The 17,960-nt window shown below is 39.8% G+C and overlaps 1 protein-coding gene and 2 long non-coding RNA genes across 8 annotated transcripts in view; 1 reads left to right on the top strand and 2 right to left on the bottom strand.

Annotated features, from left to right (window-relative positions):
• The window catches only part of LOC106553052 (uncharacterized), a 33,725-nt gene extending 19,423 nt beyond the window's left edge, over positions 1–14,302 (bottom strand). Inside the window, exons 1-5 of one of the 6 annotated variants that reach the window (XR_015697257.1) lie at positions 13,275–14,302; positions 12,361–12,494; positions 9,828–9,900; positions 9,205–9,303; positions 5,881–6,800 (exon numbers count right to left, since the gene is read on the bottom strand). This is a non-coding gene — a long non-coding RNA (uncharacterized LOC106553052). Of the gene's footprint in view, positions 1–5,880; positions 6,801–9,204; positions 9,901–12,360; positions 12,495–13,274 lie in introns of those variants that run through there. The other 5 variants (XR_015697255.1, XR_001313831.2, XR_015697258.1 and 2 more) reach the window with 5 other exon arrangements.
• AK4 (adenylate kinase 4) overlaps positions 1–17,960 on the top strand; it is a 139,980-nt gene that overhangs the window by 89,774 nt on the left and 32,246 nt on the right. The gene's annotated exons all lie outside the window — the stretch shown is intronic.
• Positions 290–3,728, bottom strand: LOC148044573 (uncharacterized). The gene is made up of 2 exons (XR_015697259.1): positions 3,442–3,728; positions 290–2,428 (listed from the first exon to the last, which is right to left on the bottom strand). It is a non-coding gene; the product is annotated as an uncharacterized LOC148044573 (long non-coding RNA).

Here is a 17,960-nt window from a genome sequence, read left to right as displayed (position 1 = left end):
GTACTTTGGTTGAAATAGCCTAAAATTGCACTTGCCAACTTGTAGTTATGTTCACAGTATTGACTATTGGTTTTGACAGAAGTACTGATGACAAACCATGCAACTTTCCATTTGTTTCTGTTAAATTTTGTTCTGCTATTTCTGTCTTCCAAAGTATTAGTAGTACTAGTTTTGTGTTACCTACAAATTAATTAAGCATTCCATCTCCCCATTCATGTATTAAAATATTTAAAAATTGGATAGTTACCCAGAATTGCCTGACAGTGTGAAATCAAATGCAAGACCCATAATCAATAATCTGCAGTAATTATTCAGTACACATTGGAGGAATTCCCTCCAGAAAATAACATTGCTACAGACAAAAGGATGCACTCATATTTATACTTTTCATATAAGGATAAATACTAATTGTATATGTGCATGGATAACAGATGATATAAGCACACATATTCATAATTAGTAAACTTCAAGTTTGCTTTCCCACATATCTACTGTGACTATCCTCAAGGAAGTTATTACTTAGTAAAGAGAGAACAAATCATGTCCGTTGCCATAGCAATTTTGATAAAGGTACTGAGAACTGAGGATTTCAAGGTTAGACCCATTAGCACACATTTCTTTTATGTTTCCATATTCCTAACATTCTCCCACGTCTCCAAGAATTTGGATATAAAATTAATAAATAAAAATTGCACAAGGGTGGTTCCTGGGGGCACTCCATTTGGCAACTTTCTTCAATGTGAGCACTCTTATTATTTTTCTGCCAGTTATAATCTACTTACCTCTCCTGCAATCCAAGCCATACTTAATGAGCTTGCTAATGAAACCGTCATGGCAATAGCTAAAAAATTCATCATATTGATTTTTGGAATCAGCAATTTCCCCAATAAATGCTTTGAATCTCTTATCTGTGATAAAGAAGTCATTAGTTTAAGGTGCTATAAAGCTAATGTTTTAATATATTGTATTTGTTTACTGCATACTCCCAGAAAGATCAACACTCATCAGTACATATATTGGCCTGGAATGCCTTTTGGAATAACTTGTTTTTAATTTCTTTTAATTGGAAACAGAAGCTCTTTATATAAAATTCATTTGACTAAATCAAAGACTCAATCCATTTGATCTGTATGTAGAACATTATATCACAATTTATAAAGTATCTCCTTGTAAACAGCAGGAAAACAAGAGTAAATGTGCTAACATTACTATATGCCTTCTTTCAATTGGAATCCTAGCTTAGTGGTATATAGCAATTCTGTCTGTGTATTAGTTTCATCAAAGCAACTGACCAAATTCCCTATCTTATTTAATAGACTAACTATACATAAAATGAATAACACTACATTCAGGCGGATAGAAAATTAATTGAAACAGTGCTCCTTCTGAAATTGGTGATGGTAGTGGTAGGGGGTTAGAGTAGAATGTTTTGGCCAGAGAGCACAAGCATCCTTGAGGTCAGGTAGTAAAAGTCACTGTTTTCATTTTTTTGCTTCTTTCCAGTTTCTGCCTGGAATTCGTGTACCCTGCAAATTATGAGTAATGCACCTGTAGTTTTCACCAAGTATCTTCCCATATTTTTAAAGTTAAATTTCAAGAATGTCTCTTAAGCTCCACAAAACATCTTTCCTATGTTTATGCCCCTTTATAAAATAATAATTGAATGGAAATGTTATATCTGTTTTGAGTTTTTATTTGTGTCTGGAGCATGCTGGTGGTCCCCTGGAGCTGCTAAACATTCTTCAGATTCTTCGGAGGAAAATGTAAATTTGTTGAAACACAAATGCTCGGACCCCCTCTTGTGGTCCATTTTTAACACTACAGGTTTGGATGGCCAAAAAAAAACCCTTTTAGAAAGTTCATATATATGCACCCGGTAACAGTTTTAGACTCCCCCCTCCCACCTTTAAACAGGGATTTGAAAAGTGCCTTGTCTTTCCATGTTTCTTCTGAAATACACAAAGGAAAGCTTAGCAGGCAGAACAAACATATACTGGGTTTTTCTTTTGGGTCATTCTCTCTGGATTTACAAGCCTTAACTGTGGTTAAGATAAACCAATTAATGCTTAATATGGGGCTAATTATTAATTCAAAAATATAACATAAAATAGTCCTAAGTACAATTTATGGTACTTAGGACTTTATTTATTTAACTGTAAATGTGTTTTTCCAGCATCCAGATGTGTTCTCTTTAATCTTCATCTATAAAACATCACAAGTGTTACAGAATAAAGTAATGACTTTGATCGCCACATGTTGAATTCCTCTGAAGCTAAGATGGCTACCATCCTTCAGTTATCACAGTACTGTACCTTTAGTATAGACAGCATCAGCACAGTGATAACTGAGCCAGGGCAGCCTGTCAATCATTGCCTGACTTCATACCATCAGATAACCCCAAGGTCAGGTTCCATCAGTTGATCCATAGCTGTGGGTTCAAAAAAAGTAGACTATGATGAACTCCAAACTTCCTGAAAGCTTTATGTTGCTGTTTCAGACATACCTGACAATTAAATACATATAAGCAGAAGCCTTGCCTGAATAGTATATCCATTCGCTCACTGTGCTGAACAAATGAATATACTATAGTTAATTATCCATAACTAAAGACAAAATTATTAAACAAAATATTGTTTGTATATTTATTGATAAAATGATAACTGAAGCATGCAAATTAGTGCTTGCAACATAGATTTCTGATGAGAAAAAAGGAAAATATCTCTGGAACTTATATTTTTGGGCCACCCATATCAATAACATAGGCCCTAGATATTTTTTTCACAACTTTGTTCAAATTGATGCAAAGTTAGTGCCCTTAAGGATGCACTAACTCAGGGATTGGCAACCTTAAATACTCAAAGAGCCACAAAGAGCTTCTAACCGCAAGCCCCCTGTTCATTTCTGGAGCTGACTGGAGTCTCCTCCTAGCATGACGTCCTTTTTCCTCTATCTGTCCTAACCGAAAGCCCTATCAATTGTGGAGCCGACCAGCGACAGGGAGCTGCAGCAGAGGGATGAAAGAGCCACATGCGGCTTCTGCTCAGACCTGTGTTTTACAAAACAGATGTATAGGGTTTCCCATAAAAGAAATCCCCAGGGCACATTACAAATAAAAATACAGTTTAGTGCTAAACTTGGGGCTCCTATGATTTTTAGCTCAGAAGCCTGCCAAAAGCTAAAACAGGTTTACCAAGTTGAAAAAAAAGACACTTTATCTGTCAAACGGTTCCCCTAAGCCTGACACCACCACTTACTTACATCAGTAGGTACTCTACTGTGGTATCTTAATGGTTTTGAGTGCAGTTCCACACAGCAAAAGACTGCATACACCTGCTCTTATTATCCATAAGGTTTTCCTAATTATCTGCTATAAAGTAAATAATTTTTATGGCCAGTTATGCTGTCAGGACTGGACTTTTTGACAGAGTCCAGGAAACTCACCTCTCCTCTCGAGTTCTGACTGAAAGCTGCCATGTGATGCACACCTGAAAAGAAACATTTTTTTAAAGAAAACCACAAGAGGGCACTAATGAGATGAAAACCTATCCAATAAATGCTCAACCCTTTAAAAAAAGTTAGGACAAAAAGCAGAGACAACCCACTGAATTGATTATTGTATTTTTCGGAGTATAAGATGAACCTTTTTTCCCTCAAAAGAGGCTGAAAATCTGGGTGTGTCTTACACATCGAATACAGCATTTTTGCCCCCCTTCACCAAAATAGCCATGCATACCCTTATGGAGGAGCTCCTGGGGGCTGGGGAGGGCAGAAATGAGCAAAAAAGGGCCATTTTTTGCCCCCCAGCAGCACTCTATAAGCTATGCATGCAATTTTTTTGACAAAAATGGACCCATTTTTGTGAAAAATGTTTTTTTGCTCATTTTTGGTCCCCGCAAGGCTATTCATGCTTTTTGGAAAAAGAAAAAAAAACGGGCCATTTTTGGGAGGTTTGCAAACACTTTTTTTTCCCTTTTGGAAAGCTCTTTAACTGATTGATGAGAATTAGATTGATCAAGTGCTGTGCCAGCAGAAACAAAGTCTTAAGTGCTGCAGATTGTCAGTGATTTCCTTCTCCAGCACATGGATAAATACACCTGGAAGCATCTACCTACCTACCTACCTACTCTCTCTCTTCCTACCTACTGTATTTCTCTCTATTTCTCTCTCTACCTACACTCTCTATCGACCTATTGTATTTCTCTATCTCTAGTTCTTTCTCTCTATCCCTTTATCTACCTACCTACCTACTCTCTCTCTCTCCCCCCTACCTATCTACTGTATTTCTCTTTCTCTCCCTTTATCTACCTACCTACCTACTCTCTCTCTCCCCCTACCTACCTACTGTATTTCTCTCTCCCTTTATCTACCTACCTACTTTTTTTAAAAAAATGCCTCTTCAAAACCTCCCTTTACAACCATTCATTCAGCGACCATTCAAAAGTAAGTTTTTACAGCACGGGACATTTACAGCATGCCTCCAGAAATGAGTCTTCTTTGAGGGTTTTTTGAGGGGGGATTGGGGGGGGCTGGCTGCCGCCACTCCATGCTGCAAATACTCCCTGCCAAAATCCTGCTTGGATTTCAGGAAGGATGATTCTGGTCTCACTTGTGTGAGTTGAGAATTATCTGTATTTTATTTGTGTAAACTCATGTGCATCTTATATATTATATAATATAATAATAGTAATAATATATAGAATAATATATAGACTCTAGAAAAAGTTCAGAGAAGAGCAACCTGGATGATTAGGGGATTGGAGACTAAAACATATGAAGAATGGTTACAGGAACTGGGCATGGCTAGTCTAGTGAAGAGAAGGACCAGGGGAGTCATGATAGCAATGTTCCAATATTTAAGGGCTGCCACAGAGAAGAGAAGGGTCAAGCTATTTTCCAAAGTACCTGAAGGCCAGACAAGGAATAATGGATGGAAACTGATCAAGGAGATATTCAACCTGGAAATATGGAGACGTTTCCTGGCAGTGGGAACAATCAAGCAATGGAACAGAAGTTGCCTTTAGAAGTTGTGGGAGCTTCATCACTGGAGGCTTTCAAGAAGAGACTGGACTGCCATCTGTCAGAAATGCTGTAGGGTCCTACAAGGTCCCTTCCAACTCTTTTAATCTGTATCTATCTGTATCTTCCCCAAAACCTATATTAGTGCAAACAGAGACAGACATGTAAAGGGCTCAAACAAAATCAACATGTGTAAATAAACTAGAGCCAGAGATTTCCCTTATTGTATTCCCATACAATCTGTGGGCAAAACACTCAAGTAAAGGTCAAGGAGTCTCTATAGTAAATAATCTATGGATTATTTACAAATCATTAGGAATTATATTTGCGCTGTGCGGCACAAAGACTGATTTCACTAGCCTGATGCCCTCACTAAAACATATGTAAATATACCTAGAACCTAAGATTTCTCTGACATTTGACAACCAGTAGCTGTAGAGAGACAGATAGAATCAACTGTATAATCGTGTTTACTTGAATGAATATAGTATCTTTGTAAGATCTTTAATGTATCTTCTACACAGGAATGGAATTATTATTGTGCCAATCTGTGCCTAACCCTAAACTATATTTTTTATAACTTTTGTTGATTTTAAGTCAGCTTTTCACCTAAGACCAAGGAAGACTGTATCTATGGGGATTATCAATCATCCAGGTCATTGTTGTCTCAAAGATGTTTTTTTTTCCAAAAGGCAACTGGATTTCCTTGTTTTTTTTCTTTAAAAATGTTTCAGTTTACTGAAGAAGCTTCTTGGATAAGAGGAGAAACATTTTCAAAGAAAAAAAAACCCCAAGAAGTCCAGTTGCCTTTTGGAAAAAGCACATTTAAGAGATTATGGGATAGTCTGAAGCAACAGTCTACTATTGATAAAAGGCTGTCTTTACTTATTCAGTTGTCCCAAAAGTTCTTTTACAGGAAGCAACTTATTTTTTTCTTTTGAAGACATTTTGTTTCTCATTCAAGAAACGTCTTCAGCTTTGACAAGATGGTGGGGAAGGGAAAGATTTATATTCCTTGTAGACAGCTGGCCATTTGCATTCTTTCGCATTCACATTCTTTTTTTGTTTATCTGTGTCCTCAGGGTCAGCTGAGTAGTGCAAATGGCTGTGGAGCCTTCTTGGCTGCAGGATGTTTTCTGCCCTGTGTCCCTTCACTCTTGAGGACAGGCGCAGGCTGTTAGGGATGAATCTGTATTGTCTGCATCTCAAACTGAAATGCAAATGGCTCATGTAGTCTGCAATTTTTCTGGAAATCCATTCTTGAGTATTATTATTATTCGAAGGGTGTTCATCCCAAAATGCATAGCTAAACGTCTATGAAGATTCTCAGTCATCCAGATCACGGATGTCCCAAAGGTGCTTTTTCAAGAGGCAACTGGACTTTGTTTTTTCTTTTGAAGACATTTCCTTCTCAAGCAAGAAGCTTCTTCAGCTCTGACAGGATGGTGGGGAATGGAAGGATTTATATTCCTTGCAGACAGCTGGCCATTCCCCACCATCCAAATGAATAAGTGTTATTGCTTAAGGATGTGCATATAAATTCTGAATTCTTCAGACGATGCTGACATGTTGGGGAAATAATTATAACAAGATGAGATTATTATTTTCCTCTGCTCAGAAATAGCATTCCAAAGTTTAAAATAGACTGTAGCATTTGGACCGGATGCAGATTTTTGATCTACAATGAAACATATCATTGTAACCTACTTTTTTTAGATGCATTAATTCCATATCCAGTTGGTGGTGGATCTTCAGATGGAACTGAAGGAGGTTCCTGGAAAATTCTATTCAAAACAATGCTAGAATAAATAGACTAGTAATCTATTTGGTGTAAAGAAATTTGCTACATTCCTTTATATACCTTAGCCTTAATAATATTATAATAATATGCTGATACATTATGGATCAACATCATGTAAAGCACACTCAGATTTGAATGTGTTTACTTAACCCTCCTTTAGCATGGCTGCATAAAAAATGAAAGTATTATTTTGCATTTTAAGTTCAAACATTAATATACCTAGTTTATTTAAGGTGTGGATGTATCATTAAATAGTTTCTGATTTAAAAAATGTAATTGAAAACTGGTGATGTCTTCAATTTAGTCATGATGAAGGACTGGAGAACTCATTCATATAACATTAAATCATGGCTCAGTGCAAGCTTTCTGAACACAGTAACCTCTCTGTTGTTTTAGGAGAGCAACTGCCAGAATTCCCAGACACAACAACCTGGGGTGTGCCTTAGATCTATTTTTATTTGTGAGTTAATTCCCAGCTTTCCATTCAGAAGCTCGTGGGTACATTCCCTGTGCTCCTTTTCCCCATTCTGTCACCATAACAACCCTGTGAGGTAGGTTTAAACTGAGCTAGTCCAAAGGCACCCAGGGACATAGAAGTCAAGACTGACTCAATGGCGTATGTGGTAGTTATGTCTGGAACTTACCTAAGGAAAACAGTTTAAGGGCAGCTAAGCTTCCTCTTCTTTCTCAAGTTATAAACCACACATTCCTCTGTATAACAGTTTCTCAATCCTGGCAACTTTAAGACTTCAGTTCCCAGAAGTTCCTCCTATCTTTGCTAGCTAGGTACCCAAAGGGTGTTATTATGATAGACAGATAAATAAGCAAATTTGGAGGCACGTGCCAAAGACAAATCTAAGTCCTTCAAATATTTGAGTAGCATTCATTGATATGGTTGCTACAGTGATTCTAAGAGATTAAAAAGTAACCACAATAACAAATGTTAAAATGCCCTGAAGGTCGCCTCCCCCCCCCGCCAAACAATTTAATTTGGTATATTTGGGAAACATTTTTTAAAAAGTTTGGTGAAAATCTTACTGCGTCTTTTGCCTAAACTCTTTGTCCTGCCTCACTGAAATGTAAAGTAGTTTACTCTGACTAAATTTATATGCAAAAAAAGCTATGATAGGCAATCTTTATACTACTAAAATTCTATAGTCTCTTCCTCAACTGCTGCAAAAGGTGTCAATAATACGACTGAATAAACATTCCATGTCTGCCTTTAAATACATAATTTATCTTTCTTTTAAATTTCCACTGAAGTACAGGTCTTACCTTCTGCATAGCAGCATGAACTTTTTCAATCTTTATACTTAACCACTTTTAAATTGATGGAAATGCATTAGAGTGTGATTAGAAAGAATTCCCTGTAACCTTGACCAAAATATGAAACATTATCCACTGTGAACTTGAGTACAAGCTCTACTAAAATAATTGACTCATTTCAGGGAAGTTTGAGCAGAAGGTGTTCTCAATTTAACCATCTATGCCTGTGCTATGTAATTTAACCATCTATGCCTATGCTATTTAGTATTATTAAGGCCTGAAAGCACTGTAGATGCTATGAAAAGAGAAAAGAAAAAGAAAATCTATAGATCTGAAGCTGGTAAATTAATTAGGGGTGAAAAATACAGATGTACACATTGCAACATTATTGTTTTAAGAACAGGCATTAAGTAAGCATAATCAAAGCCAATGCATTTTTCTATAAACTTAATTAGCTAGATCTCTCCCATTGTTTTCTGTTTACAAAAAAAAAATTAAATCCTTTTGGCCAATTTAATTTCTGAAAAATTTCCATCTTAAAATAAGTCAGTCATTAAGATTTCTTTATTCTACATTTTTTATTTTCATTACACACACACACACAATTCTACCTTTATTATTTTTACAAATAACTCAAGCTGGTGAACACCAACCTCTCTGTGCAGTGGAGGCAGGACTTGAACTCACCATCTCTCACTTTCTAGCCTTGTGCCTTAACCACTAGATCAAAATGGCTCTCATATTTAGGTAAAGGTAAAGGTTCCCCTCACACATATGTGTTAGTCGTTTCCGACTCCAGGGGGTAGTGCTCATCTCTGTTTCAAAGCTGAAGAGCCAGCTCTGTCCGAAGACGTCTCCGTGGTCATGACTAAGTGCCGAAGGTGCACAGAACGCTGTTACCTTCCCACCAATGGTGGTTCCTATTTTTCTACTTGCATTTTTACATGCCTTCGAATGGGAGTTCACCCTGTTACACAGTGCTAGGGATTCAAACCACTGAACTGCCAACCTTTCTGATCGGCAAGCTTAGCGTCTTAGCTACTGAGCCCCCAAGTCCCTTTAAATATTTACTTATTACTATATTTTTACATAAATATTTTATCTAAATTATAAATATTTACCTAAATATTTACATATTGTTATATTTTTACTTAGTTGTCTTTTGTTTGCTCTGATTTCCCATATCTGATTTCCACTCTTCTCTTTCTAGGCAATAGATGCTGAAGGAGATAAAAAGTGTTTTTTTGAAAGACTGTAACCAAGCTATGGATTACATCTTACCCATTCAAGATCCACAACATACAAGCCAAGCCTAGCATGTTTACTTAGAAATACTTTAAGTTAAGTACACATTAGACTGCAGAATTAAAAAGACCACTGTTTGCAGATAAAGAGCAAAACATACGGAAACGGATAAATCACAAAATCATATTCACATCCTAAATCTCAACTGCACCATCTATCTGCAAAATGTTGTACATATTTCTTGCTAGACTCTGCTTTTAAAAATACCACTGTCTTCAACTATATTATTTTTAATATTTGCTTAAGAATTCTGTGAGAGACAGAAGTCTCATCTACCCCAAATGATACTTGTCTTGTCAAGACTACTAAACATATATAATTCAACACATTCATCTCACAAGCATCTTATTACTGTCAGTCATAGCTGACATGCAATCCTAGTTTCTTTTCCATCAAAGCCTCATAGCCCAAACAAACAAGCCCACAGAGAAATGCTTACAGATTTGACGCTGGCAACAGTAGGAGCTGTATTCCTCAGAAAAAGGCATAAGGCATCTTTACTTCTTCACTGCCTATTGGGGGTAACAGAGAGAGGGAGGGAGAAATAAGACTAATAGAGAAGTCAAATTCTATTCGCAAATACATTTAGAACTTCTCTGTATTTACAAAAAAGTTCCATCAAAACCACAGATGCTGCAATAAAAGAATCAAGGTCATAGACCTGGACTTTTGTTACTTACCGGCCAGAGAGAACAAACACTCCTATATTTTGTTAAAATATAACCTATTCCATCATTGTGAAGCGAAAAATTGGATCTAACAATCCCAGCATTACAATCCCAGCACTTCTGCTTTGAGATATGAACAAGGGAGGCCCTGGACAATCCTTCTCTTTGCTAGATTTATTTTTTAAAAACCATGTTATAAAGCAAAACGTAACCAGAAGAGATAACAGAGATGAGATGCATAAGATAGTGAGATGCAAGTTGTCAGGCATAGAAGTATGAACTGCAACAGAATAGTAAGAGAAAATGGAAATGTCAACTGGATTTTTGAGTTAATATTTCTGGGGACTACTTACATCCCTTACTTTTTAACATCAGAACGACAAGTATTAATTAATTCAGACTTGTTTAGATATAGTAGTTGATTTCTAGAAGGTGCAGCAGCTCAGGCCTAAAAACCAATGCCAAATCAGTGGGTGATGGAAAGATACTACAGGGATGCCGCAGATTAAAACAAGTTTAGGGTTAAGCCTGCAATTGTAAACACAAAAATAGGTCTCTTATTGTATTGAAATCTGAGCAAATATACCTAGGATCAGTCAGCATGTCAGGTTTTTTTCTGTAACATGCCAAGACTTTATGTCCTTTCTCTACTTATAGTTAACTGAGTAAGTGACAAAAGTCACTTTGCTTGCTACATTTTTGTTATATCACTTTCGCTTCATTTCTGCCCATGAGTGAGGCAAATTAGCTGTAGTAGATTAAGTAGTAGATTTCCACTCATTCTAACATCAGCTAGGACTGTCTCAAGGTATATAAAACTTGCATAGTTCCTTACAGGAAGTTAGATGATTGGCAATGATTTTAATCACAGGCAATGAGGCTAGAGATCTGTATGGGGATAGTAGTTTTTAATGCTTATTGTACAGAGCCCTTTGAGGATTCCAAAATGGGTGAGTTAGCACTTCATCTCAATTGTGAGGAAAGTGCGATACAGAAAAAAAAAAGTTACTGAGACATAATGATACTTATTACAGCCCAATCATGCATTCACTAGGTTGCTAGGATAGGCTAATGGTAAAAATGTATTGCGAAGGCAAAATTTATGAGAAACATGAAAAGCATGGCTTCTGGAATTCTTCCCAAGGCCTTAAATTACAGCTACACTTTGGGAAGGAGGGGGCTTAGAATGAGGAGCCAACCACATTCTGAGCCCAGCGCCCAACTACTACTTCCATTGGGATATATTAGGGATTTGCAGTTCTTGTCCAGATCCAGTCCCTATTCAAACTCTCAGTTCTTCTATTGGAATTTCCTGCCAATCCAGTTTGTTTTCCAAATATTATCCTGTTGATAAACAAAGTCCCTAGTCTCTTTATGTAATCTCTTTCCTGGATTTTGCTGGACTGGAAAGAATAACAAGGTAGGGAACCCATGTAGAACACAACTTCTGTAATTCTTTCCAAGCCAATTCCAATTCTTTTCATTCACTTTGGGGTCATGAGGCCAGGAAGGAGGCGGGAAAGGATTTTAAGATGGAACAACCAGTAAAAGTCTAAAATCATGCCCTTTTCCAAAGGAATGCATTGGGAAATTTTAATTGTTATGAGCAGGGCTCACTAACCTTTTGGACCTCAGGGACCACTAAATTCATAATTTTAAATCCCGTGGACCACTAATAGAAATTTTAAAAAAAGATAAACAGTGTTTAGTGCAAAATGCACATATTTTTTCTGCGGACCACTAAATTTTTTGACCACCAGTGGTACACGGACCACTGGTTGGCAACCACTGCACTAGGGAAAACCATGCTGGCTGGGAACACAGGAATCCGCAGGTCCATAAATCTGGAAAGGTCCAAGGGAGAAAATGAGGACCCAGGCTGTTGGGGGCAATAGGCTGACTCTGTAAACCGCTTAGAGAGGGCTGTAAAAACTACCAAGCGGTACACAAGTCTAAGTGCTATTGCTATTTGATCACACCCAGAGACCCGGCAGGTGCAGCTGCTTTATTGGTGGGAAGCCCCGGCTAAGCCATTCCATACCTCAGCAGTTCAAAACCGAAATGAGCGGACTTAGAGGGGGGAAAAAAAAAGAAAAGGCCGAGATCATTTTGGAGGACAAGCCAAGCCCGGACACAGCAACTGGAGTCGCCCGCCAGGCAGGCACTTCGACCACAGCAGGAGCGCGGAGGGCAGCCACCAGTGGCGAAGGAGGCGCTCGCCACCAGCGCGCATACCGACACCAATGGTCCGAGCCTCCGGCCCTCAGTGTTAACTGGTAGCTCCTCCTTTTAGGGATAACTCACCCCTGCCAGCCTGGGAAGCCTCCTCCGCCTTCCTCTTCCTCCTCTCTGCGCTCCTCCCCCTGGATGGTTTCATGTAAACAACACCCGGGCTATATTTACAATCACTTGACTTGGAAAGGAACCGGGCCAGGAATCTGAGGGAAAATAATAGTGCGCCACATTTTAAGAGGCACCACGACGCCCTCCGGAGTGGACGCCTTCCTTTCCCCGCACTGCCCTCCCTTTCCTCGCTCGCTCCAGCCCGCCGGTCAAGCGGTCGCCGAGCAAACCTCTCTCCTCAGAAGCATCCATTCGAGGACGAGGGGTTATATCATATGCCAGGGATGGGACGGGTCCCCCTCCAGTCCCGGGCCCGAGCCTCTCTTCGGTCTTTTAACACCCCCCCCCCCATTCGCGATCCCAAGAAAAGGCAAAAACCGAACATGGGCTCCCTTTAGCCAAAGCGCGCCGGCGGTCGCCCGGACGCCTAGTAGTTAGAGCGCAGAATCCTCAACTGCGAAGGGAAACGCTCAGCTCGCCAAAAACCCGCTTGCTCGCTCAGCTGCGGGTCGCGTTTATTAAAGCAGAAGGATGGGGGGAAAGGAGGGACAGGCATCGACACCTCGCGCCGGAGCTTGCCGCCGCCGCCCCTCCTCCCCGAGACAAATACAAGCTTTTTGCCCCCCTCGCGTCAAAACCCACCAACCTCTCGCAGGACTTTCCCCCGAGGCTCCGTGAAGCCGAATTCGCGAGCGGGCGGATGGAGGGGGGGAAAAAAAATAAAAGAGTTGGGATGCCAACCCCGGTGCCCTGCAATAAACGCGCTCGCTCACCTCCCCCCTCCCTCCCTAATCGTCTCCCTCCCCCCGCGCGCTCCCGCCCGCCCGTCGGCTCCCCGCGCGCTCTGGGCAAGCCTCTGCCTCTCGCCCACCCACCTTTCCAGATGCGCTGCTTTCCACCCCCCTCGCGCTCTCTCTCGTCTTTGTTCTTTAGCTTTCTTTGCGCGAAGATTATCTAATGACGCAGCACAGAGTCGCCACAACGTGACTGTCGCCATTTTTCTGTTTTTATTGTATCTCTCTCGCACGCTGCCATGTGATAGAAATTAAAAAAAAAGAGAAACGAAACGAAACGCCAACCACCACGCAGAAAGACGCGCTCACACACAAACTTCCGGGTTCCGTGACTGTGGGAGGGGTGTGTGGGGGGGAATAAAAGAAAGAGGAAAGCCGGAGAGCGGGGGCGAGCGAAGTAACTTCTGGGCGAGGCAGACGGCGCGTCTTTAAGTCTCGCTTTCCTTTTCCCCAAGCGGGAGAGTTTCGGATGACGGCGGAGAGAACGCGCGTGGAGGGTATCGTCTGCATCCTCTGCCCCCAGTGACTGTCACGGATGCTTGACAGTTTTCTGATGGCCTCGAAATAGAACCGGTTCGACTTGACCCGACGTTTTGTTTTGTTTGTTCCCATTCCGATCCGGAGCGAGTTCTGCAAACTTGTAACGAATTCGGACGATCGAAGAAGAGACTTGGTTGGGAAATCGCCCGCACGGTGTTGGGAGCAGGACCGTATTGAGGGAGTGATATCGAAAAGCCAGTTTTTCTGAATTGCAGATCCTGAGAGAGAAAATGGGTTTTCTTTTTCTTCGCATCTTGAAGATATTGAACCGGTTGGCGTTATACGCTGCGTTTGTCAATAGGATACTCCGAAGAGTGGATGGTTGCTACTAGAAAGCATAGCAACAGGGCAGAAGATAGAAAGCTCTTCGCGAGTGGTTATTCACACAAAAATCACAGACATTGGTCAGCCCAGCACTTGTTTTAACACGTATAAAAAACTTTCATACGCACGAAAAATTCATTCCGACATGCTCACTGACGTTTCTTCTTTGGAGAGTCCACAATTCAGCTATAAGCTTCTCAGTGCAAAAACACATATTTTGGAGTGAATGGGAAATACCATGCACGTTTATGGTGCTATAAAATATTTTTATATATTTTTTGTTATATATCCAGCTCAGAAATGGGCAGTGTTTCAACATTAGGTCTCAGGACTTAAACTATTAAACTATTTTCTTTAAAAAAAGACTCATAAATGCAGCATATATTTTTAAAAATTGAATAAGACCTTTAGCAAATGGGCCTTTTTAAAAATCAGAAACATGGAAGTGTATCAAATGTACATGTCTCTAGGAAGAATCAATCAATCAGTGGGAATTATGTGGGAACTTCAGAAGTTATGGGTGCACCATCACTGGAGAGTTTTAAAAGGAGATTGGACAGCCATTTGTCTGACACAGCATAGGACAGTGATGGCTAAGCTTTTTGTTGCTGTGTGCTGAAAGCGTGCATGCATTGCATCCATGCCTCCTGCCCCTCATGCATGCGTGCGCAACCCTTCCATAAGCATGCATGTGGGATCCCCAGCACATGCACACACGACCACACGCATGCATTACCCCCGTACATGCACCCCCATGCATGCGGCACATCTCCCGCATGTGCTCCTCCCCCGTGCATGCACAGCAGAGACCCGAAAACCAGCTGGCTGGCAGGAGGCGCTCCACTGCATGTGCAGTGGAGGTGAGCTGGGGCGATGGCTCATGAGCCCACCGAGAGGGCTCTGCGTGCCACAGGTATAGGATCATGGGTATAGGATTTCCTGCTTGAGTAGCAGGTTGGATTATAAGACCTCCAAGGTCCCTTCCAAATTTGTTATTCTGTTCTGCTCTGATTGGAACAAACACGCATAGGGCTACCCTGTTTGGCTTAATGGAACTTTCTTTTATTTTATGAATGGAAGTTTAGACAGCAATCTACTTGACATTTGTCAGCTTGCCAAATGTTTATAATCAATTTATGAGAGAAGTTCATAAAGCAATAAACTCTTATAAGTGCTACCTTTCTAGTAAGAATTGTAACAGGAAAAGAGCAACAGTAAGAACTGTAGAGTGCCACTTTGGTCTAGTGGTTATGTCACCAGACTAGAAATGAAGTGAGTATGATTTCTGGAATAAGTTTGGTTTTGTATTTACGGCTATGGACTAGGAACCAGGAGACTAAATCCTGCCCTAGGCATGAAAGCTGGTTAGGTGACTTTAGGCCAGTCTCTCTCTCCCTCTCTCTCTTAGTCCAACTCAATTCACATTGAGGGTTGTTGTTGTTGTGGGTAAAATAGGTGAAAGGTGTGTGTTTGCCTCCTTGAATTATTCATAAAAATAACAAAGGTGGAATTAAAAAAGAACAACTGAGGTTTTATAATTTAGCTTCAGTTACATCCCTACTTGTGTGCATCATCAACCCACTATATCCACTGTGATTGTCAGTTTACAGCTCCAGCTCCATGGTCTACCATTATTTACTATCAAAGTTTATTTTATGAACAATATACGTGAGTGAATCCTACATTCCAAGGCCCAAATTCTCTTTATCAAAAACACTATATTTACAGGTAGTCCATTTAATGACTGTTCAAAGTTACAATGACCCAGAAAAAAGTGACTTATGACCATTTTTCACTTATGATCTTTGCAGTTTCCCCATAATCATGCAATCAAAATTCAGATGCTTGGCCAACTGGTTCATATTTATGACCGTTGCCTTGTTACAAGGTCATGTAATCACCTTTTGCCACTTTCGAACAAGGAAAGTCAATGGGGAAGCCAGATTCACTTAACAATTGGGTTACTAACTTATCAACTGCAGTGATGCACTTAACAACTGTGACAAGAAAGGTCGTAAAGTGGTGCAAAACTCACTTAATATGTGCCTCAATTAACAGAAATGTTGGACTACCTGTATAACAAAAACATAAACGCTTTTTAAAAGGCTGCAATCCTTTGTTTTGTTCAGAGTAATTAAAAAATAGAAAAAAATCTCGCATTTTTACATGACCAATAGTTCTACAAGATTGAACATGAAGTCATATGGTTGTTTTCAAGGATAAGCATCTTAAAACTTTTTGCTCTTCCTTTAATACATTGGGTTTGACTCTGTTCAGTCACTACAGAAATAAAACTCTCAGCACCTAAGAACTTCATCCTAAATTCAAGAGTAGTCAAAGTTAATTGACAGGTCTGCAAAAAAAAAATTTTCGAGAGCTGTTTTGGTTATTCCATGTAATCTTTGTTTTTTGGTGCGCTGAATCCGAAAATGACCTCCATTTTGTCATAGGACATCACGTTTCCTGACAATTTAGGTAACTATGTTAAATAAGGCAATACCTCAAAATAAATGGAAATAGACTTATAAAATTAAAGTTTTATTACAATATTTTCATGAAAATCCTTTTTTGAACTGAAATGAACTCACTTGCACACACTAAACTCAACTCTTCTTCCTTGTGAGGCTCCTCTTGGTGTATTTACGCTTGTGAGTAGCATCTGGAATGTCTCTCTGAAGCATCCATCATTGTAATGCTCCATTTTCCCTGGTATCTCCTTTCCATCTCTTTAATGTCTTGGTGGAATTGTTCACCTTGTTCCTCACTCACAGCTCCCAAATTTTCAGGAAAGTAGTCAAGGTGTAACTGGAGGAAATGTACTTTCAAACTCATCAGGCAACCTAAAGCTTGAAATGCTTTCAGCATTCTTCCAACGATCTTTTTGTAGTGAGGATCTTTGTTATTGCCTAAAAGTTTCTGTATGACTTCTTTAAATGCAATCCATCCTTCTTTTTGAGGATCCGTCATGGTATTGACAAACTCTTGATCAACTATAAGCCTTCTAATGTCTGGTCCGACGAAGACACCTTCCTTCAATTTTGCCTCCGACAGGCATGGAAACTTGGTGACCAAATATTTGAAGCATTCTCCATCTCTTGGAAGTGATTTTACTAATTGCTTCATCAATCCCAATTTTATGTGGAGAGATGGTAGAATAACTTTATGGGAAGGTACCAAAGTTTCTTGGAGGACATTTTTTTTACCGACTGTTAGCACCCTCGGCTGCCAATTCTTTTTGGTCCAGTGATTTTGTAGGTCTCGGCTGTCCCATAGACTCAGAAAACAAGGGTATTTGTTATACCCAGCTTGTTGCCCGAGCAGCATGCACAAGATCTTCAAGTCCCCACACACTTGCCAACCATGGTCTTCATATTTAAGTTTATGAAGAACCAATTCCAAGTTCTTGTAGGTTTCCTTCAAGTGTACGGAATGACCTACATGTATGGGAGTGTAAAAACTGTTGTGGAGTAAAACTGCTTTGAGACTTCTTTTTGAAGAATCTATAAAAAGATGCCATTGCTCTGAATCATATTAGATTTTAAATTGACCCATCAGACCTTCAACATCGATGCAATAAACCAACTTGTCTTCCTGGGCGAAGTAAGGAACAAACTCCTTTTCACGATATCTGAATCATGAAGATGACACTCCTGGCAACAATAAATTCCTGCTTTTCAGCCTTGATCCAAGTAACTCAGCGGCATCTTTGGGAAGATTCAAGTCTCTTACCAAATCATTCATCTCCTCCTGAGAAAACAATTTTGGTCTTGTATCATCTTCAAAGTCAGAACTTGATTCGTCATCTGGTTCAGGTATGACTTCACCTTCATTGGAGCTAGGTATCTCTTCCAAGATAGCAGCGGGCTTGGGTACTGGTATACTTGTACCATGGGGGATGGGATG

The sequence above is a fragment of the Thamnophis sirtalis genome, unplaced genomic scaffold, assembly GCF_051295495.1.
Source record: "Thamnophis sirtalis isolate CommonGarterSnake01/CBP01778 unplaced genomic scaffold, rThaSir2_p1.2 scaffold_7, whole genome shotgun sequence".
In the NCBI taxonomy this organism is placed as follows: domain Eukaryota; kingdom Metazoa; phylum Chordata; class Lepidosauria; order Squamata; family Natricidae; genus Thamnophis; species Thamnophis sirtalis.
This window is presented reverse-complemented; position numbering and strand designations above follow the sequence as displayed.